Source organism: Schistocerca americana, chromosome 6 (genome assembly GCF_021461395.2).
Source record: "Schistocerca americana isolate TAMUIC-IGC-003095 chromosome 6, iqSchAmer2.1, whole genome shotgun sequence".
Taxonomy (NCBI): domain Eukaryota; kingdom Metazoa; phylum Arthropoda; class Insecta; order Orthoptera; family Acrididae; genus Schistocerca; species Schistocerca americana.
This window is the reverse complement of record NC_060124.1, coordinates 518,156,157-518,181,384: the sequence shown is the minus strand read 5'-3', so window position 1 is coordinate 518,181,384 and position 25,228 is coordinate 518,156,157.

The following is a 25,228-nucleotide window of genomic DNA, read 5'->3' as shown; positions in this document are numbered from 1 at the left end:
TGTTGTGTTTCCGACGCACCAATGCAGATTTACTGTAACCCTTGGACCTACGCATTGACCATCAAATACAGAAATTGCATCGGTATTGAATACAACAGGCACCAAGCCGACTTCTGCCCGGGGGAGTAACGCTCCACAACGGTATCTGCTTCGAACATTTTCTGGGAGAACTGTACGTTTTTCCTATGCATCAATGCAGTTCATCTGTAACCCTTAGACCTTCACAATAACAAAAACACAGAAATTGCATCGGTATTGAATCCAACATATACCTTGTCTCCTTCTCTATAGGGGAGTAACGCTTCAAACGGTATCTGACTCGAACATTTTCTAGGAGTCCTGTGGTGGTTTCCGATACACCATTGAAGATTTACTGTAACCCTTATACCTTCGCATTGACCATCAAACACAGAAATTGCATCGGTATTGAATATAACAGGCACCAAGCCGACTTCTGCCCGGAAGAGTAACGCCTCACCACGGTATCTGCTTGGAACATTTTCTGGGAGAGCTGTGGTTTTTTTCTATGCACCAATGCAGTTCATCTGTAACCCTTAGACATTCACATCGACCATCATACACAGAATTTTCATCGGTATTGAATACAACATATACCATGTCTCCTTCTCTCCAGGAGAGTAATGCTACAAACGGTATCTGCTACGAACCTTATCTAGGAGTCCTGTAGTTGTTTCTGATGCACCACTGCAGATTTACCGTAAACCTTGAACGTTCATATTGACCATCAAACACAGTAATTAGATCGGTATTGAATACAACATGTAACATGTCTCCTTCTCCATAGGGGACTAACGCTTCTAACGGTATCTGCTTCGAACATTTTCTAGGAGTCCTGTAGTTGTTTCCGATGCACCACTGCAGATTTACTGTAACACTTGGACCTTCACATTGACCATCAAACACAGAAATTGCATCCGAATTGAATATAACAGGCACCAAGCCGACTTCTGCCCGGTCGCGTAAGGCTCCACAACGGTATCTGCTTGGGACATTTTCTGGGAGACCTGTAGGTTTTTCCTATGCACCAATGCAGTTTATCTGTAACCCTTAGACATTCTCATTGACCATCATACTCAGAAACTGCATCGGTAATGAATACAACATACACCATTTCTCCTTCTCTCCAGGAGAGTAACGCTTCAAACGGAATCACCTTCGAAGATTATCTAGGAGTCCTGTACTTGTTTCCGATGCACCACTGCAGATTTACTGTAACCCTTGGACCTTCGCATTGATAATCAAACACAGAAATTTCATCGGTATTGAATATAACATGGCACCAAGCCAACTCATGCCCGGAGGAGTAACGATCCGCAACGGAATCTGCTTGGAACATTTTCTGGGAGAGCTGTAGGTATTTCCAATGCACCAATGCCGTTTATCTGTAACTCATAAACCTTCACATTGACCATCAAACACAGAAATTGCATCGGTATTGAGTACAAAATATACCATGTCTCCTTCTCTATAGGGGAGTGAACGCTTCAAACGGTATCAGCTTCGAACATTATCTAGGAGTCTTGTAGTTGTTTCCGATGCAGAACTGCAGATATACTGTAACCCTCGAACGTTCACATTGACCATAAAACACAGAAATTTGATCGGTATTGAATACAACATGTAACATGTCTCCTTCTCTATAAGGGAGTATCCTTTCAAACGGTATCTGCTTCGAACATCTTCTAGGAGTCCTGTAGTTGTTTCCGATGCACCACTGCAGATTTACTGTAAACCTTGGACCTTCGTATTGACCATCAAACACAGAAATTGCATCGGTATTGAATATAACAGGCACCAAACCAACTCATACCCGGAGGAGTAACGCTCCGCAACGGTATCTGCTTGGAACATTTTCTGGGAGAGCTGTAGGTTTTTCCTATGCACCAATGCAGTTTATCTGTAACCCTTAGACCTTCAAATTGACCATCATACACAGAAATTACATCGGTATTAAATACAACATATACCATGACTCCTTCTCTATAGGGGAGTAACATTTCAAACGGTATCCGCTTCGAACATTTACTAGGAGTCCTGTAGTTGTTTCCGATGCAACACTGCAGATTCAATGTAACCCTTAAACCTTCGCATTGACCATCAAACAGAGAAATTGCATCGGTATTGAGTATAACAGGCACCAAGCCGACTTCTGCCCGGAGGAGTAACGCTCCACAACGGTATCTGCTTCGAACAATTTCTGGGAGACCTGTAGGTTTTTCCTATGCATCAATGCATATTCTCTGTAACCCTTAGAACTTCTCATTGACCATCAAACACAGAAATTGCATCGGTATTGAAAACAGGATATACCTTGTCTCCTTCTCTCCAGGAGAGTAACGCTGCAAACGGTATCAGCTTCGAACATTAACTAGGAGTCCTGTACTTGTTTCCGGTGCACCACTTGGAGATTTACCTTAAACCGTGGACCTTCACATTGACCATCAAACACAGATATCACATCGGTATTAAATACAACATATACCATGTCTCCATCTCTATAGGGCATTAACGCTTCAATTGGTATCTGCTTCGAACGTTATCTAGGAGTCCTGTAGTTGTTTAAGATGCACCACTGCAGATTTACTGTAACCCTTGGACCCTCGCATTGACCATCAAACACAGAAATTCCATCGGTATGAATACAACATATACCATGTCTCTTTCTCTCCATGAGAGTAACGCTTCAAACGGTATCTGCTTCGAACATTTTGTAGGAGTCCTGTAGTTGTTTCCGATGCACCACTACAGATTTACTGTAACTCTTGGACCTTCGCATTGTCCATGAAACACACAGATATTGCAATACTGCAGATTTACTGTAATCCTTGGACCTTCGCATTTTACATCATACACAGAAATTGCATCGGTATTGAATATAACAGGCACCAAGCCAACTCCTGCCAGGAGGAGTAACGCTCCACAACGGTATCAGCTTGAAACATTTTCTGGAAGAGCTGTAGGTTTTTCCTATGGACCAATGCAGTCTATCTGTAACCCTTAGACCTTCACACTGATCATCAAACATAGAAATTAAATCGGTATTGAATCCAACAAATACCATGTCTCCATCTCTATAGGGGAGTGACATTTCAAACGGTATCTGCTTCGAACATTTACTAGGAGTCCTGTAGTTGTTTCCGATGCAAAACTGCTGATTCAATGTAACCCTTATACCTTCGCATTGACCATCAAACATAGAAATTGCATCGGTATTGAGTATAACAGGCACCAAGCCGACTTCTGCCCAGAGGAGTGACACACTACAACGGTATCTGCTTGGAACATTTTCTGGGAGACCTGTAGGTTTTTCCTATGCACCAATGCAGTTTATCTGTAACCCTTACACCTTCACATTGACCATCAAAGACAGAAATTGCGTCGGTATTGAATACAAGATATACCTTGTCTCCTTCTCTCCAGGAAAGTAACGCTTCAAACGGTATCAGCTTCGATCATTATCTAGGAGTCCTGTAGTTGTTTCCGATGCATCACTGCAGATTTACTGTAACTCTTGGACCTTCTCATTGACCATCAAACACAGAAATTCCAACGGTATGAATACAACATATACCATGTCTCTTTCTCTACATAGGAGTAACGCTTCAAACGGTATCTGCTTCGAACATTTACTAGGAGTCCTGCAGTTGTATCCAATGCACCACTACAGATTTACTGTAACTCTTGGACCTTCGCATTGTCCATGAAACACACGGATATTGCTTCGGTATTGAATATAACAGGCACCAAGCCAACTCATACCCGGAGGAGTAACGCTCCGCAACGCTATCTGCTGGGAACATTTTCTGGGAGAGCTGTAGGTTTTTCCTATGCACCAATGCAGTTTATCTGTAAACATTAGACCTTCACATTGACCATCATACACAGAAATTACATCGGTATTAAATACAACATATACCATGTCTCCATCTCTATAGGGCAGTAACGCTTCAAACGGTCTCTGCTTCGAACGTTATCTAGGAGTCCTGTAGTAGATTCCGAAGCACCACTGCAGATTTACTGTAACCCTTGGACCTTCGCATTGACCATGAAACACAGAAATTCCATCGGTATGAATACAACATATACCATGTCGCTTTCTCGCCATGAGAGTAACGCTTCAAACGGTATCTTCTTCTAACATTTCCTAGGAGCCCTGTAGTTGTTTCCGATGCACCACTGCAGATTAACTGTAACAATTGGACCTTCGCATTGTCCATCAAACACAGATATTGCTTCGGTATTGAAGATAACAGGCACCAACCGACTTCTGCTCGGAGGAGAAACTCTCCACAATGGTATCTGCTTGGAACATTTTCTGGGAGTGCTGTAGGTTCTTCCTATGTACCATTGCAGTTTACCTGTAACCCTTAGACCTTCACATTGACCATCAAACACAGATATTGCATCGGTATTGAATACAACATATAACATGTCTCCTTCTCTATAGGGGAGTAACTCTTTAAACGGTATATGCTTCGAACATTTTCTAGGAGTCCTGTAGTTGTTTCCGCTGCACCACTGCAGATCTACTGTAACCCTTGGAACTTCGCATTGACGACCAAACACAGAAATTGCATAGGTATTGAATACCACATAAACCATTTGTCCTTCCCTCCAGGAGATTAACGCATCAAACGGTATCTGCTATGAACATTATCTAGGAGTCCTGTAGTTGTTTCCGATGCATCACTGCATATTTACTGTTAAACACGGACCTTCGCATTGACCATCAAACACGAAATTGCAGCGGTATTGAATATAACAGGCAGCAAGCCGACTTCAGCCCGGAGGAGTAACGCTCCACAACGGTATCCGCTTAGAACATTTTTTGGGCGACCTGTAGGTTTTTCCTATGCACCAATGCAGTTTATCTGTATCCCTTAGACCTTCACATTGACCATCAAACACAGAAATTGCATCGGTATTGAATATAACAGGCACCAAGCCGCCTACTGCCCGGAAGAGTAACGCTTCCCTACGTTATCTGCTTGGAACATTTTCTGGGAGAGCTGTAAGTCTTTCCTATGCACCAATGCAGTTCAGCTGTAACCCTTAAACCTTCGCATAGACCAACTAACACAGAACTTGCATCGGTATTGAATACAACATATACCATACCTCCATCTTAAACGGGAGTAACGCTTCAAACGGTATCTGCCTCTAACATTTCCTAGGAGTCCTGTACTTGTTTCCGATGCACCACTGCAGGGTTACTGTAGCCCTTGGACCTTCGCATTGACCATCAAACACAGAAATTGCATCGGTACTGCATATAACAGGCACCAAGCCGACTTCTGCCCGGAGGAGTAACGCTTCAAACGGTATCTGCTTCGAACATTACCTAGGAGGCCTGTAGTTGTTTCCGATGCACCACTGCAGATTTACTGTAACCATTGAACCTTCACATTGACCATCAAATGCAGAAATTGCATCGGTATTGAATACAACATATACCATGTCTCCTTCTATACAGGAGAGTAACGCTTCAAACGGTATCTGCTTCGAACATTATCTAGGAGTCCCGTCCTTGTTTCCGATGCACCACTGCAAATTTACTGTAACCCTTGGACCTTCGCATTGACCATCAGACACAGAAATTGCATCGGTATGGAATATAACAGGCACCAAGCCGACTTCTGCCCGGAGGAGTAACGCTCCTCAATGGTATCTGCTTGGAACATTTTCTGGGAGGGCTGTAGGTTTTTCCTATGCCCCAATACAGTTAATCTGTAACACTTAGACCTTCACATTGACCATCAAACATAGAAATTGCATCGGTATTGATACAACTCATATCATGTCGCCACATCTATTGGGGAGTAACGCTTCAAACGGTATCTCCTTCGAACATTTTCTATGAGTCCAGTAGTTGTTTTCGATGCACCACTGCAGATTTCCTGTAACCCTTGAACATTCACATTGACCATCAAACACAGAAATTGCATCGGTATTGAATACAACATATACCATGTCTCCTTCTATACAGGAGAGTAACGCTTTAATCGGTATCAGCTTCGAACATTTTCTAGGAGTCCTGTACTTGTTTCCGATGCACCACTGCAGGGTTACTATAACCCTTGGACCTCCGCATTGACCACCAAACACAGAAATTGCATCGGTATTGAATATTACAGGCACAAAGCCGACTTCTGCCCCAAAGGAGTAACGCTTCACCACGGTATCTGCTTGGAACATTTTCTGGGAGAGCTGTAGGTTTCTCCTATGCACCAATGCAGTTGATACGTAATCCTTAGACCTTCACATTGACCATCAAACACAGAAATATCATCGGTATTGAATACAACATATACCATGTCTCCTTCATTACAGGGGAGTAACGCTTCAAACGGTCTCTTCTTGGAATATTTTCTGGGAGTCCCGCACTTGTTTCCAATAAACCACTGCAGAGTTACTGTAACCATTGATCCTTCACATTGACCATCAAACACAGAAATTGCATCGGTATTGAATATAACAGGCACCAAGCCGACTTCTGCCTGGAGGAGTACATTCCACAACGGTATTTGCTTGTAACATTTTCTGGGAGAGCTGTAGGTTTTTCCTATGCACCAATTCAGTTTATCTGTAACTCGTAGACCTTGACATTGACCATCAAACACAGAAATAGCATCGGTATTGAATACAACATATACCATGTCTCATTCTCTATAGGATAGTAACGCTTCAAACGCTATCTGCTTCGAACATTTACTAGGAGTCCTGTAGTAGTTTCCGATGCACCACTGCAGATTTACTGTAACCCTTATACTTTCGCATTCACCATCAAACACAGAAATTGCATCGGTATTCAATACTACACATACCATGTCTTATTCTCTATATGGGAGTAACGCTTCAAACGGTATATGTTTCAAACATTTTCTAGGAGTCCTGTACTTGTTTCCAATGCACCACTGCAGGGTTACTGTGACCCTTGGCCCTTCGCATTGACCATCATAAACAGAAAGTTCATCAGTATTGCATATAACAGGCACCAAGCCGATATCTGCCCGGACGAGTGACGCTACACAACGGTATCTGCTTGGAACATTTTCTGGGAGAACTGTAGGTTTCTCCTATGCACCAATGCAGTTTATCCGTATTCCTTAAACCTTCACATTGACCATCAAACACAGAAATTTCATCGGTATTGAATACAACATACACCATGTCTCCTTCATTACAGGGGAATAACGCTTCAAACGGTATCTGCTTCGAACAGTTTATAGGAGTCCTGTAGTAGTTTCCGATGCACCACTGCAGATTTACTGTAACCCTTATACTTTCGCATTCATTATCAAACACAGAACTTGCATTGGTATTCAATACAACACATACCATGTCTTATTCTCTATATGGGAGTAACGCTTCAAACGGGATCTGCTTCAAACATTATCTAGGAGTCCTGTAGTTGTTTCCGATGCACCACTGCAGATTTACTGTAACCCCTGGACCTTCACATGGACCATCAAACACAGAAATTGCATCGGTATTGAATATAACAGGCACCAACTAACTTCTGCTCGGAGGAGTAACGCTCCAGAACGTTATCTGCTTGGAACATTTTCTGGGAGAGCTGTAGCTTTTTCCTATTCACCAATGCAGGTTATCTGTAACCCTTAAACCTTCACATTGACCATCAAACACAGAAATTGCATCGGTATTGAATACAACATATACATAGTCTTCTTCTTTCCAGGAGAGAAACGCTTCCAACGCTGTCTTCTCCGAAACATTATCTAGGAGTCCTGTACATGTTTCCGATGCCCCACAGCAGATTGACTATAACCATTGGACCTCCGTATTGACCATCAAACACAGAACTTGCATCGGTAATGAGTATAACGGGCACCAAGCCGACTTCTGCCCGGAAGAGTAACGCTTCACCACGGTATCTGCTTGGAACATTTTTTGGCAGAGCTGTAGTTTTTTCCTATGCACCAATGCAGTTTATCTGTAACCCTTAGAGCTTCAAATTGACCATCATACAAAGAAATTGCATCGGTACTGAATACAACATATACCATGTCTCCTTCTCTCCAGGAGAGTAACGCCTCAAACGGTATCTGCTTCGAACATTTTCCAGGGCTTCTGTAGTTGTTTCCGATGCACCACTGCAGATTTACTGTAACCCTTGGACCTTCGCATCGAACATCAAACACAGAAATTGTATCGGTATTGAATATAACAGGCACCAAGCCAACTCCTGCCCGGAGGAGTAACGCTCCACAACGGTATCTGCTATGAACATTATCTGGGAGAGCTGTACGTTTTTCCTATGCACCAATGCAGTTTATCTCTAACCCTTAGACCTTCACTTCACCATCAAACACAGAAATTGCATCAGAAATGAATACAACTTCTACCATGTCTCCATCTCTTTAGGGTAGTAACGCTCTAATCGGTATCTGCTTCGAACATTTTATAGGAGTCCTGAACTTATTTCGGATGCACCACTGCAGATCCACTGTAACCCTTGAACCTTCACATTGACCATCAAACACAGAAGTTGCATCGGTATTGAATATAACAGGCACCAAGCCGACTTCTGCCCGGACGATTAACGCTTCACCACGGTATCAGCTTGGAACATTTTCTGGGAGAGCTGTAGATTTTTCCCATGCACCAATGCAGTTTATCTGTAACCGTTAGACCTTCACATTGACCATCAAAAACAGAAATCGCATCGGTATTGACAACAACATATACCATGGCTCCTTCTCTCCGGGAGAGTAACGCTTCAAACGGTATCTGCTTCGAACATTATCTAGGAGTCCTGTACTTGTTTCCGATGCACCACCGCATACTTACTGTAACCCTTGGACCTTCGCTTTAACCATCAAAAACAGAAATTGCATCGGTATTGAATATAACAGGCACCAAGCCAATTCCTGCCCGGAGGAGTAACGCTCCACAACGGTATCTGCTTGGAACATTTTCTGGGGGAGCTGTAGGTTTTTGCTATGCACCAACGCAGTTTATCTGTAACCCTTAGACCTTCAATTTGACCATCAAACACTGAAATTGTGTCGGTATTGAATACAACTTATTCCATGTCTCCATCTCTATAGATGAGTAACGCTTTGAACGGTATCTGCTTCGAATATTTTTTAGTAGTCCTGAACTTATATCCGACGCACCACTGCCGATTTACTGTAACCCTTGGACCTTCGCATTGACCATCAAACACAGAAATTGCATCGGTATTGAATATAACAGGCACCAAGCCGACTTCTCCCCCTATGAGTAACGCTGCACAACGGTATCTGTTTGGAACATTTTCTTGGAGAGCTGTAGACTTTTCCCATCCACCAATGCAGTTCATCTGCAACCCTTAGACCTTCACATTGACCATCAAAAACAGAAATTGCATTGGTACTGACAACATATACCATGTCTCCCTCTCTCCAGGAGAGTAACGCTTCAAACGGTATCTGCTTCGAACATTATCTAGGAGTCCTGTACTTGATTCCGATGCACCACTGCAGGGTTACTGTAACCCTTGGACCTACGCATTGTCCATTAAACACGGAAATTGCATCGGTATTGAATATAACAGGCACCAAGCCGACTTCTGCCCCAAAGGAGTCACGCTTCACCACGGTATCTGCATGGAACATTTTCTGGGAGAGCTGTAGGTTTCTCCTATGCACCAATGCAGTTTATCCGTAATCCTTAGACCTTCACATTGACCATCAAACACAGATATTTCATCGGTATTGAATACAACATATACCATGTCTCCTTCATTATAGGGGAGTAACGCTTCAAACGGTATCTGCTTCGAACAGTTTCTGGGAGTCCTGTACTTGTTTCCGATTCACCACTGCAGAGTTACTGTAACCCTTGGTCCTTCGCATTGACCATCAAACACAGAAATTGATAGGTATTGAATATAACAGGCACCAAGCCGAATTCCCCCCTTATGAGTAACGTTGCACAACGTTATCTGCTTGGAACATTTTCTGGGAGAGCTGTAGATTTTTCCCATGCACCAATGCAGTTTATCTGCAACCGTTAGACATTCACATCGACCATCAAAAACAGAAATTGCATCGGTACTGACAACAACATATACCATGTCTCCTTCTCTCCAGGAGAGTAACGCTTCAAACGGTATTTGCTTCGAACATTATCTAGGAGTCCTGTACTTGTTTCCGATGCACCACTACAGATTTACTGTAACCCTTGGACCATCGCTTTGACCATCAAACACAGAAATTGCATCGGTATTGAATATAACAGGCACCAAGCAAACTCCTGCCCGGAGGAGTAACGCTCCACAACGTTATATGCTTGGAACATTTTCTGGAAGAGCTGTAGGATTTTCCTATGCACCAATGTAGTTTATCTGTAAGCCTTCGACCTTCACATTGACTATCAAACACAGTAATTGCATCGGTATTGAATACAACATATACCATGTCTGCATTCCTTTGGGGAGTAACGCTTCAAACGGGATCTGCTTCGGACATTATCTAGGAGTCCTGTAGTTGTTTCCGATGCACCACTGCAGATTTACTGTAACCCTTGAACCTTCACATTGACCATTAAACACAGATATTGCATCGGTATAGAGTACAACATACACCATGTGTCCTTCTCTATAGGGGAGTAACGCTTCAAACGGTATCTGCTTCGAACATTATCTATGAGCCCAGTAGTTGTTTCCGATGCACCACTGGAGATTTACTGTAACCCTTGAACCTCCACATTGACCATCAAAAACAGAAATTGCATCGGTATTGACAACATATACCATGTCTCCCTCTCTCCAGGAGAGTAACGCTTCAAACGGTATCTGCTTCGAACATTTTCTAGGAGTCCTGTACTTGATTTCGATGCACCACTGCAGGGTAACTGTAACCCTAGGACCTACGCATTGTCCATCAAACCCAGAAATTGCATCGGTATAGAATATAACAGGCACCAAGCCGACTTCTGCCCCAAAGGAGTAACGCTTCACCACGGTATCTGCTTGGAACAATTTCTGGGAGACCTGTAGGTTTTCCTATTCACCAATGCAGTTTACCTGTAACCCTTAGACCTTCACATTGACCATCAAATACTGAAATTGCATCGGTATTGAATACAACTTTTACCATGTCTCCATCTCTCCAGGGGAGTAACGCTTCAAACGGTATCTGTTTCGAACATTATGTAGGAGTCCTGTACTTGTTTACGATGAACCACTGCAGATTTACTGTAACCGTTGAACCTTCACATTGACCATCAAACACAGAAATTGCATCGGTATTGAATACAACATATACCATGTGCCCTTTTCTATAGAGGAGTAACGCTGCAAACTGTATCTGCTTCAAACATTTTCTAGGAGTCCAGTAGTTGTTTCCGATGCACCACTGCAGATTTACTGAAACCCTTATACCTTCGCATTGACCATTAAACACAGAAATCGCATCGGTATTGAGTACAACATATACCATGTCTCCTTCTCTATAGGGGAGTAACGCTTCAAACGGTATCTGCTTCGAACATTTTCTGGGAGTCCTGCAGTTGTTTCCGATGCACCACTGCAGATTTACAGTAACCCTTGGACCTTCGGATTGACCATGAAACACAGATGATGCATCGGTATTGAATATAACAGGCACCAAGCCGACTTCTGCCTGGAGGAGTAGCGCTCCACAACGGTATCTGCTTGGAACAATTGCACCAATGCAGTTTATCTGTAACCCTTAGACCTTCACATTGACCATCAAACACAGAAATTGCATCGGTGTTGGATACAACATGTACCATGTCTCCATCTCTATAGGGGTGTAACGCTTCAATCGGTATCTGCTTCAAACATTTTCTAGGAGTCCTGTAGTTGTTTCTGATGCACACTGCAAATTTACTGTAACCCTTGGACCTTCGCATTGACCATCAAGCACAGAAATTGCACCGGTATTGAATACAACATACACCATGTCTCCTTCTTTCCAGGAGAGTAACGCATCAAACGATCTCTGCTTCGAACATTATCTAGGAGTCCTGTAGTTGTTTCTGAACCACTACTGCATATTTACTGTAACCCTTGGACCTTCGCATTGAGCATCAAACACAGAAATTGCATCGGTATTGAATATAACAGGCACCAAGCCGACTTCTGCGCGAAGGAGTAACGCTCCACAACTTTATCTGCTTGGAACATTTTCTGGGACAGCTGTAGGTTTTTCCTATGCACCAATGCAGTTTAGCTGTAACCCTTAGACCTTCACATTGACCATCAAACACAGAAATTGCATCGGTATTGAATACAACGTATACCATGTCTCCTTCTCTCCAGGAGAGTAACGCTTCAAACGGTATCTGCTTCGATCTTTATCTATGAGTCCAGTAGTTGTTTCCGATGAACCGCTGGAGATTTACTGTAACTCTTGAACCTTCACATTGACCATCAAACACAGGAATTGCATCGGTATTGAATACAACACATACCATGTCTCCTTCTCTATATGGGAGTAACGCTTCAAACGGTATCTGCTTCAAACATTTTCGAAGAGTCCTGTGCAAGTTCCCCATGCACCACTTCAGGGTTACTGAAACCCTTGTACCTTCGCATTGACCATCATACACAGAATTTGCATCGGTATTGAATATAACAGGCACCAAGCCAACTTCTGCCCGGAGGAGTAACGCTTCACCACGGTTTCTGCTTGGAACATTTTCTGGGAGAGCTGTAGGTTTCTCCTATACGCCAATGCAGTTTATCCGTAATCCTTTGACCTTCACATTGACCATCAAACACAGAAATTTCATCGGTATTGAATACAACATACACCATGTCTCCTTCATTATAGGAGAGTAACGCTTCAAACGGAATCTGCTTCGAACAGTTTTTAGGTGTCCTGTACTTGTTTCCGATGCACCACTGCAGTGTCACTGTAACCCTTAGTCCTTCGCATTGACCATCAAACACAGAAATTGCATCGGTATAGAATATAATAGATACCAAGCCGACTTCTGCCCGCTTCACAATAGTATCTGCTTGGAAGATATTCTGGGAGACCTGTAGGTTTTTCCTATGCACCAATGCAGTCTTACTATAATCCTTGGACCTTCACATTGACCATGAAACAAAAAAATTGTAACGGCATTTAATACAACATGCACCATTACGCCGTATGTCCATGTGAGTAACACTTTGAACGGGATCTGCTTGGAAAATTTTCTGGGAGAGCTGTAGCTGTTTGCGATGCACCACTGCAGGACTACAGTAACCCAATTACGTTCACGTTTACCATCAAACAAAGAAATTGAATCGGTATTGAATACAACATGCACCATTACGACATCCATCGAGGTGAGAAAAGATTCAAACGGAATCTGCTTGGAACATTTTCTGGGGGTCCTGTAGTTGTTTGCGAGGCACCACTGCAGGGTTACTGTAACCTTTGGACCTTCAATTTGACCATCAAACTAAGAAATGGCATATTGTTAAATACAAGATATAGCATGTCTACTCCTGACCAGAGGAGTAACGCTTCAAACGGCCTCTTCTTGGAACATTTTCTGGGAGTCCTCTACATGTTTCCGATGAACGGCTGGAGAGTTACTGTAACCATTGAACCTTCACATTGACCATCAAATACAGAAATTACATCGGTATTGAATATAACAGTCTCCAATCCGACTTCTGTCCGGAGGAGTAACGCTCCACAACGGTATCTGCTTGGAACATTTTCTGGGGGACCTGTAGGTTTTCCTATGCACCAATGCAGTTTTATCTGTAATCCTTAGACCTTCACATTGACCATCAAATACTGAAATTGCATCGGTATTGAATTCAACGTGTACCATGTCTCCATCTCTCCAGGAGAGTAATGCTTCAAACGGTATCAGCTTCGATCATTATCTAGGAGTCCTGTACTTGCCTCCGATGCACCACTGCAGATTTACTGTAACCGTTGAACCTTCACATTGACCAGCAAACACAGAAATTGCATCAGAATTGAATACAACATATACCATGTGTCCTTCTCTATAGGGAAGTAACGCTGCTAACGGTATCTGCTTCAAACATTTTCTAGGAGTCCTGTAGATGTTTCCGATGCAACCACTGCCGATTTACTGTAACCCTTATACCTTCGCATTGACCATCAAACACAGAAATTGCATCGGTATTGAATATAACAGGCACCAAGCCGACTTCTGCCCGGAGGAGTGACGCTCCACAAGGGTATCTGCTTGGAAAATTTTCTGGGAGAGCTGTAGGTTTTTCCTATGCACCAATGCAATTTATCTGTAACCCTTAGACCTTCACATTGACCATCAAACACGGAAATTGCATCGGTATTGAATACAAGACATACCATGTCTCCTTCTCTATATGGGAGTAACGCTTCAAACGGTATCAGCTTCGAACATTATCTAGGAGTCCTGTACTTGTTTCCAATGCACCACTGCAGATTTACTGTAACCGTTGAACCTTCACATTGACCATCAAACACAGAAATTGCATCGGTATTGAATACAACATATACCATGTGTCCTTCTCTATAGGGAAGTAACGCTGCAAACGGTATCTGCTTCAAACATTTTCTAGGAGCCCTGTAGTTATTTCCGATGCACCACTGCAGATTTACTGTAACAATTATACCTTCGCATTGACTATCAAACACAGAAAATGCATCGGTATTGAATATAACAGGCACCAAGCCGACTTCTGCCCGGAGGAGTAACGCTCCACAAGGGTATCTGCTTTGAACATTTTCTGGGAGACCTGTAGGTTTTTCCTATGCACCAATGCAGTTTATCTGTAACCCTTAGACCCTCACATTGACCATCAAACACAGAAATTGCATCGGTATTGAATACAACATATACCATGTCTCCATCTCTGTAGGGGTGTAACGCTTCAAACAGTATCTGCTTCGAACATTTTTAGGAGTCCTGTGGTTGTTTCCGATGCACCACTGCAGATTTTCTGTAACCCTTGGACCTTCGCATTGACCATCAAACACAGAAATTGCATCGGTATTGAATACAATATATACCATGTGTCCTTCTCCATAGGGAAGTAACGCTGCAAATGGTATCTGCTTCAAACATTTTCTAGGAGTCCTGTAGTTGTTTCCGATGCAACCACTGCAGATTAACTATAACCCTTATACCTTCGCATTGACCATCAAACACAGAAATTGCATCGGTATTGAATATAACGGGCACCAAGCCGACTTCTGCCCGGAGGAGTGACGCTCCACAAGGGTATCTGCTTGGAACATTTTCTGGGAGAGCTGTAGGTTTTTCCTATGCACCAATGCAGTTTATCTGTAACCCTTAGACCTTCACATTGACCATCAAACACAAAAATTGCATCGGTATTGAATACAAGTTATACCATGTCTCCTTCTCTATATGGGAGTAACGCTTCAAACGGTATCTGCTTGGAACATTTTCGGGGTGCTATTTAGTTGTTTCCGATGCACCACTGAAGGTTTGCTGTAGCTCTTGGACCTTCAAATTCCCCATAAATCACAGAAATTGCATCGGGATTGAATACAACATATACCATGTCTCCTTCTGTCCAGGGGAATAACGCTTCAAATGGTATCTGCTTGGAACATTTCCTGGGTGTCCTGTAGTTGCTTCCGACGCCCCACTTCAGGTTAACTGTAACTAATGGAGATTCACATCGAGGTCAAAACTCAGAAATTCCATTGGGATTGAAGACAACAGGCCCCATGTCGACTACATTCTAGGGGAGTAACACTACTAACATTCTATGTTTGGAACCTTTCCTTGGAGACCAATAGTTGTACCTGATGCACAACTACATGTTTACCGTAACATTTGGACCCTCACATTGACCATCAAACACAGAAATTGCATCGCGATTGAATTCAACATATATCATGTCTACTTCTGTTTACGGCAGTAACGCTTCAAACTTTATCTGCTTGGTACATTTTCTGGGAGTCCTGAAGTTGTTTCCGATGCACCACTGCAGATTTACTGTAACCGTTGAACCTTCACATTGACCATCAAACACAGAAATTGCATCGGTATTGAATACAACATATACCATGTGTCCTTCTCTATAGGGAAGTAACGCGGCAAACGGTATATGTTACAAACATTTTCTAGGAGCCCTGTAGTTGTTTCCGATGCACCACTGCAGATTTACTGTAACAATTATACCTTCGCATTGACCATCAAACAGAGAAATTGCATCGGTATTGAATATAACAGGCACCAAGCCGACTTCTGCCCAGAGGAGTAACGCTCCACAAGGGTATCTGCAGACCTGTAGGTTTTTCCTATGCACCAATGCAGTTTATCTGTAACCCTTAGACCCTCACATTGACCATCAAACACAGAAATTGCATCGGTATTGAATACAACATATACCATGTCTCCATCTCTGTAGGGGTGTAACGCTTCAAACAGTATCTGCTTCGAACATTTTTAGGAGTCCTGTAGTTGTTTCCGATGCACCACTGCAGATTTTCTGTAACCCTTGGACCTTCGCATTGACCATCAAACACAGAAATTGCATCGGCATTGAATACAATATATACCATGTGTCCTTCTCCATAGGGAAGTAACGCTGCAAACGGTATCTGCTTCAAACATTTTCTAGGAGTCCTGTAGTTGTTTCCGATGCAACCACTGCAGATTTACTGTAACCCTTATACCTTCGCATTGACCATCAAACACAGAAATTGCATCGGTATTGAATATAACAGGCACCAAGCCGACTTCTGCCCGGAGGAGTGACGCTCCACAAGGGTATCTGCTTGGAACATTTTCTGGGAGAGCTGTAGGTTTTTCCTATGCAACAATGCAGTTTATCTGTAACCCTTTGACCTTCACATTGACCATCAAACACAGAAATTGCATCGGTATTGAATACAAGACATACCATGTCTCCTTCTCTATATGGGAGTAACGCTTCAAACGGTATCTGCTTGGAACATTTTCGGGGTGTTATTTAGTTGTTTCCGATGCACCACTGAAGGTTTTCTGTAGCTCTTGGACCTTCAAATTCCCCATAAATCACAGAAATTGCATCGGGATTGAATACAACATGCACCATGCCGGAATATGTCCAGGCGAGTAATGCTTCTAACTCTATCTGCTTGAACCATCTTCTGGGAGTCCTGTAGTTCTTTCCGATGCACCACTGCAAGTTTACTGTAAGTATTGGACCTTCACATCGACGACAAAGCTCAGAAATTGCATCTGGATTGAATACAACAAGTCTCATGTCGACTACATTCTAGGGGAGTAACACTTCAAATATTCTGTGCTTGCATCATTTCCTTGGAGATCAGATGTTGAATCTGATGCACACCTACATGTTAACTGTAACTCTTGGACCTTCACATTGACCATCAAACACAGATATTGCATTGGGATTGAATACAACATGAACGATGTCGACTTCTGTTCAGGGGAGTATCGCTTCAAACGATATCTGCTTGGAACATCCTCTGGGAGTCCTACAGTAGTTTCCGATGCACCACTGCAATTTTACTGTAACGCTTGGATCTTCACATGGAAGACGATTCACAGAAATTGCATCGCGGTTGAATACAACATGCACCATGCCGACATCTGCCCAGGCGACTAACGCTGCATACGGTATCTGATTGAAACATTTTCTGCGAGTCCTATAGTTGTTTCCGATGCACCACCGCATGTTTACTGTAAACCCCGGTCCTTCACATTGACCATCAAACACTGAAATTGCATCAGATTGAATACAACATATACCATGTCTCCTTCTGTGCAGGGGAATAACGCTTCAAATGGTATCTGCTTGGAACATTTCCTGGGTGTCCTGTAGTTGCTTCCGACGCCCCACTTCAGGTTAACTGTAACTAATGGAGATTCACATCGTGGACAAAACTCAGAAATTCCATTTGGATTGAAGACAACAGGCCCCATGTCGACTACATTCTAGGGGAGTAACACTACTAACATTCTATGTTTGGAACCTTTCCTTGGAGACCAATAGTTGTACCTGATGCACAACTACATGTTTACCGTAACATTTGGACCCTCACATTGACCATCAAACACAGATATTGCATCGCGATTGAATTCAACATATATCATGTCTACTTCTGTTTACGGCAGTAACGCTTCAAACGGTATCTGCTTGGTACATTTTCTGGGAGTCCTGTAGTTGTTTCCGATGCACCACTGCTTGTTTGCTGTAGCCCTTGGAACTGCACATTGACCATCAAACACAAAAATGGTTTCGGGATTGAATACAACATCCACCATGTCGACATCTGTCCAAGCGAGTAACGCTTCATACGGTATCTGTTTGGAACATTTTCCGGGAGTCCTGTAGTTGTTTCCGATGCACCACTGCAGGTTTACTGTAACCCTTGGACCTTCACAAGAATGTATCCGTGGTCTAGGGGTAACGTCTTTGTTTCATAACAAAACGTCTTCGGTCGCGGCTTCGAAATCCGCCACTGCCTAAATTTTGATAAATAATCAGCATTGGCGGCCGAAGACTTCCGTCATAAGAAGTCAGCCTCATTCTGCCAACGGCCTTGTCAAAGAGGGCGGAGGAGCGGATAGAGGTTCAGGGTACTCTCTTGTCCTTGGTGTGGGAAATTGCTCCTGAAGGCGGAAGAATCAGCGATTATCAACGACATGAGGATGCAGAAGGCAATGGAATCCACTGCATTAAAGACACGTAACGTGTATCCACAGGACATGTGGCCTTTAATTGAAGAAGTGTCATGATGATCTCTCCATTGGCAAAAGATTCCGGAATAGTCCCCCACTCGGATCTCCGGGAGTGGACTGCCAAGGGGGAGGTTACCATGACAGAAAGATTGAATAATCAACGAAAAGATAACGTTCAACGCGTCGGGGCGTGAATGTGAGAAGCTTGAACGTGGTAGGAAGACTAGAAAATCTGAATAGGGAAATGAAAAGGCTCAATCTAGATATAGTAGGGGTCAGTGAAGTGAAGTGGAAGGAAGGCAAGGATATCTGGTCAGATGAGAATCGGGTAATATCAACAGCAGCAGAAAATGGTATAACAGGTGTAGGATTCGTTATGAATAGGAAGGTAGGGCAGAGGGTGTGTTACTGTGAACAGTTCAGTGACCGCGTTGTTCTAATCAGAATCGACAGCAGACCAACACTGACAACGATAGTTCAGTTATATATGCCGACGTCGCAAGCTGAAGATGAACAGATAGAGAAAGTGTATGCAGATATTGAAAGGTTAATGCAGTATGTCAAGGGGGACGAAAATCTAATAGTCATGGGCGACTGGAATGCAGTTGTAGGGGAAGGAGTAGAAGAAAAGGTTACAGGTGAATTTGGGCTTGGGACAAGGAATGAAAGTGAAGAGAGACTAATTGAGTTCTGTAACAAGTATCAGCTAGTAATAGCGAATGCCCTGTTCAAGAATCACAAGAGGAGGAGGTATACCTGGAAAAGGCCGGGAGATACGGGAAGGTTTCAATTAGATTACATCATGGTCAGACAGAGATTCCGAAATCAGATACTGGATTGTAAGGCGTACCCAGGAGCAAATATAGACTCAGATCGCAATATAGCAATGATGAAGAGTAGGTTGAAGTTCAAGACATTAGTCAGGAAGAATCAATACGCAAAGAAGTGGAATACGGAAGTACTAAGGAACGATGAGATAGGTTTGAAGTTCTCTAACGCTATAGATACAGCAATAAGGAATAGCACAGTAGGCAGTACAGTTGAAGAGGAATGGACATTTCTAAAAAGGTCCATCACAAAAGTTGGGAAGGAAAACATAGGTACAAAGAGGGTAGCTGCGAAGAAACCATGGGTAACAGAAGAAATACTTCAGTTGATTGATGAAAGGAGGAAGTACAAACATGTTCCGGGAAAATCAGGAATACAGAAGTACAAGTCGCTGAGGAATGAGATAAATAGGAAGTGCAGGGAAGCTAAGAAGAAATGGCTGCAGGAAAAATGTGAAGACATCGAAAAAGATATGATTGTCGGAAGGACAGACTCAGCATCCAGGAAAGTCAAAACAACCTTTGGTGACATTAAAAGCAACGGTGGTAACATTAAGAGTGCAACGGGAATTCCACTGTTAAATGCAGAGGAGAGAGCAGATAGGTAGAAAGGATACACTGAAAGCCTCTATGAGGGTGAAGATTTGTCTGACGTGATAGAAAAAGAAACAGGAGTCGATTTAGATCAGATAGGGGATCCAGTATTAGAATCGGAATTTAAAAAAGCTTTGGGGGACTTACGGTCAAATAAGGCAGAAGGGATAGATAACATTCCATCAGAATCTCCAAAATCATTGGGGGAAGTGGCAACATAACGACTATTCACGTTGGTGTGTAGAATATATGAGTCTGGCGACATAGCATCTGACTTTCGCAAAAGCATCATCCACACAATTCCGAAGACGGCAAGAGCTGACAAGTGCGAGAATTATCGCTCAATCAGCTTAACAGCTCATGCATCGAAGCTGCTTACAAGAATAATATACAGAAGAATGGAAAAGAAAATTGAGAAGGCGCTAGGGGACGATCAGTTTGGCTTTAGGAAAAGTAAAGGGACGAGAGAGGCAATTCTGACGTTACAGCTAATAATGGAAGCAAGGCTAAAGAAAAATCAAGACACTTTCATAGGATTTGTCGACCTGGAAAAAGCGTTCGACAATATAAAATGGTGCAAACTGTTCGAGATTCTGAAAAAAGTAGGGGTAAGCTATAGGGAGAGACGGGTCATATACAATATGTACAACAACCAAGAGGGAATAACAAGAGTGGACGATCAGGAACGAAGTGCTCGTATTAAGAAGAGTGTAAGACAAGGCTGTAGCCTTTCGCCCCTACTCTTGAATCTGTACACCGAGCAAGCAATGATGGAAATAAAAGGAGGTTCAGGAGTGGAATTAAAATACAAGGTGAAAGGATATCAAAGATACGATTCGCTGATGACATTGCTATCCTGAGTGAAAGTGAAGAAGAATTAAATGATTTGCTGAACGGAATGAACAGTCTAATGAGTACACAGTATGGTTTGAGAGTAAATCGGAGAAAGACGAAAGTAATGAGAAGTAGTAGAAATGAGAACAGTGAGAAACTTAACATCAGGATTGATGGTCACGAAATCAATGAAGTTAAGGAATTCTGCTACCTAGGCAGTAAAATAACTAATGACAAACGGAGCAAGGAGAACATCAAAAGCAGACTCGCTATGGCAAAAAAGGCATTTCTGGCCAAGAGAAGTCTGTCTACTAATATCAAATACCGGCCTTAATTTAATGAAGAAATTTCTGAGGATGTACGTCTGGAGTACAGCATTGTATGGTAGTGAAACATGGACTGTGGGAAAACTGGAAGAGAAGAGAATCGAAGCAATTGAGATGTGGTGCTATAGACGAATGTTGAAAATTAGGTGCACAGATAAGGTAAGGAATGAGAAGGTTCAACGCAGAATCGGAAAGGAAAGGAATATGGGGAAAACAGTGAAAAGGAGAAGGGACAGGATAATAGGATATCTGCTAAGAGATGAGAGAATGACTTCCATGGTACTAGAGGGAGCTGTAGAGGGCAAAAACTGTAGAGGAAGACAGAGATTGGAATACGTCAAGCAAATAATTGAAGTCGTAGGTTGCAAGTGCTACTATGGGATGAAGAGGTTAGCACAGGAAAGGAATTCGTGGCGGGCCGCATCATACCAGGCAGTAGACTGATGACAAAAAAAAAAAAAAATTGGACCTTCACATTGACCATCAAACACAGAAATTGCATCGGGATTGAATACAACATGCACCATGCCGACAACTGTCCAGGCGAGTAACGCTTCAAACGGTATCTACTTGGAACACTTTCTGGGAGTCCAGTAGTTGTTTCTGTTGCACCACTACAGGTTTACTGTAGGCCTTGGACTTTCACATTGACCATCAAACACAGAAATTAAATCGGGATTGAATACATCATGAACCATGCCGACATCTGTCCAGGCGAGTAACGCTTCAAACCGTATCTGATTGCAACATTTTCTGGGACTCCTGTAATTTTTCCCAATGCACCACTGCAGATTTACTGTGACCCTTGTCCCTTCACATTGAAGATAAAACATAGAAATTGCATCAGGATTGAATACAACATATACCATGTCTACTTCTGTCCAAGGGAGTAACGCTTCAAACGGTATTTGCTTGGAACATTTTCTGGGAGTCCTGTAGTTGTTTCCGATGCACCAATGCAGGCTTACTGTAACCCTTGGACCTTCACATTGACCATGAAACTCATAAATTGCATCGGGATTGAATACAACATATACCATGTCTACTTCTGTCCAGGGGAGTAACGCTTCAAACGCTATGTGCTTGGAACATTTTCTGGGAGTCCTGTAGTTATTGCCGATGCATCACTGCTGGTTTACTGTAGCACTTGGACCTTGACATCGACCATCAAACACAGAAATTGCATCGGGATTGAATACAACATGCAACATGCTGAAATCTGTCCAATCGAGTAACGCTACAAACGGTATCTGATTGGAAAATTTTCTGGGAGTCCTGTAGTTGTTTCCGATGCACCACTCAAGTTTACTGTAACTATTGGACTTTCAAGTCGACGACAAAACTCAGAAATTGCATCTGGATTAAATACATCGGGCACCATGTAGACTACATTCTAGGGGAATAACACTTCAAACGTTCTGTGCAGTGAACCTCTTCTTGGAGACCAGTAATTGTATCTGATCCACAACTACATGTTTACTGTAACCCTTGGACCCTCACATTGACCATCAAACACAGGTCTTGCATTGGGATTGAATACAACACGAACCATGTCGATTGATGTCCAGGGGAGTAACGCTTCAAAAGTCATCTGCTTGGGACACTATCTGGGAGTCCTGTAGATGTTGCCGATGCACCACTGCAGGTTTACTGTAGCCCTTGGACCTTCACGTTGACCATCAAATCCAGAGATTGCATCGTGATTGAATACAACATGCACCATGCAGACATCTCTCCAGGCGAGTTACGTTTCAAGCGGTATGGGATTGGAATATTTTCTGGGAGTCCTGTAGTTGTTTCCGATGCACCACTACTGGTTTACTGTAACCCTTGGACCTTCACATTGTCCATCAAGCACAGAAATTGCATTTCGATTGAATACAAAATGTACCATGTCTACTTCTGTCCAGGCGAGTAACGCTTCAAACGGTATCTGCTTGGAACATTTACTGCGAGTGCTGTACTTGTTGCCGATGCACCAATGCAGGTTGACTGTAACCCTTGGACCTGCACATTGACCATCAAACAGAGAAATTGCATTTGAAATGAAGACAACATGCACCATGCCGATATCTGTCCAGGGGAGTACCGCTTTACACGGTATCTGCTTGAAACCTTTTCTTAGAGTCCTGTAGTTGTTTCCGATGCACCACTGTTGGTGTACTGTAACCCTTGGACCTCTTATATTGCCGAGGAAATATATAGATTGAATCGGGATTGATTGCCACAGCCATTATGCCAACTTCTGTCCTGGGCAGTATCGCGTCAAACGGTCTATGCTTGGAACCAGTCTAGGGATTCCAGTAGGTGTTTCCGATGCACCACTGCTGGTTTACTGTACCCCTTGGACCTTCGCATTGACGACGATACACAGAAATAGCATTGGGATTGAATGCAACAACCTTCATACCGACTTCTGTTCAGGGGAGCAACGCTTCACACGGTATTTGCTTGGTACCTTTTCTCTGAGCCTAGTAGTTGTTTCCGATGCACCACTGCAGGTAGACTGTAACCCTTAGACCATCAGATTGACGACGGAACACAGAAATTGCAGCAGTATTGAATACAAAAGGCACCATGTCGACTACTGTCCAGACGAGTAACGCTTCAAACTGTCTGTGTTTGGACCCTTTCCTGGGTGTCCAGGAGTGGTTTCCGATGCACAACTAAAGGTTTACTGTAACCCGTAGACCTTACATTAACGACTAAACACAGAAATTTCATCGGGATTGTATACAACATTCACCATGAATTCTATTGTCCAGGCAAGTAAGGCTTCAATCGTTCTGTGCATGGAACTTTTCTGGTAGTCCAGTAGATGTTTCCGATGCACCACTACAGGTTTACTGTAAGGTTTGGACCTTCACATCGACGGCGAAACACAGAAATTGCATCGGTATTGAATACAACAGGCACTATGGCGGCTTCTGCTGAGGGGAGTAACGCTTCAAACGGTATCTGCTTTGAACATTTTCTGGGAGACCTGTAGTTGTTTCCGATGCACCACTGCAGGTTGACTGAAACCCTTGAACCTTCACATTTACTATGGAACACGGTTGAATACAACAGGCACCATGCCTGTTACAGTCCAGGCGAGTAACTCTTCAACGTTTGCCCTTGGAACTTTTCTGGGAGTCTTGTAGGTGTTTCCGATGCGCCACTGGAGGTTTACTGTTATCCCTGGGTCCTACAAATTGACAACTTAACAGAGAAATTGCATCGGGACTGAATAGTACTAGCATTTTGCCGACTTGTGTTCTGGGGAGTAGCGCTTCAAACGTTATCTGCTTGGAATCTATTCTGGGAGTGTGGTAGTTGTTTTCGATGCACCGCTGCAGGTATACCGTACCATTGGACGTTCACGTTGACGACGAAACGCAGAAATTGCATCAGGATTGAACACAATAGACCCCTTGCCGACTTTTGGCCAGGGAAGTAACGTTTCACCCTGCATCTGCTGGATACCTTCTCTGGGACTCCAGTATCTGTTTCCGACGCACCACTGCAGTTTTACTGCAACGTGTGGATCGTCCCATTGAAGACGATACACAGAAATTTCATCGGTATTTAATACAACATGCACTTTGCCGACTACATTCCAGACAAGTAACGCTTCAAACCTCGTGTGCTTGGAATTTTTCAGGGAGTCCAGTAGATGCTTCCGATTCACCATTGCATTTTTACTGTAACCCTTGGACCTTCACATCGACGACGAAGCATTGAAACTGCATCGGGATTGAATACAAGAAGCACCATGTCGACTGCAGTCCAGGCGAGTAACGCGTTAAACGTTCTGTGCTTAGAACCTTACCTGGGAGTACAGTAGTTGTTTCTGATGCACAACTCCAGGTTTACTGTAACTCTTGGACCTAATCATTGAAGAAGAAACACTGAAATACCATCGGGATCGAATACAACCGTCACCATGCCGACTTCTGTCCAGGGGAATAACGCTTCAAACGGTCTGTG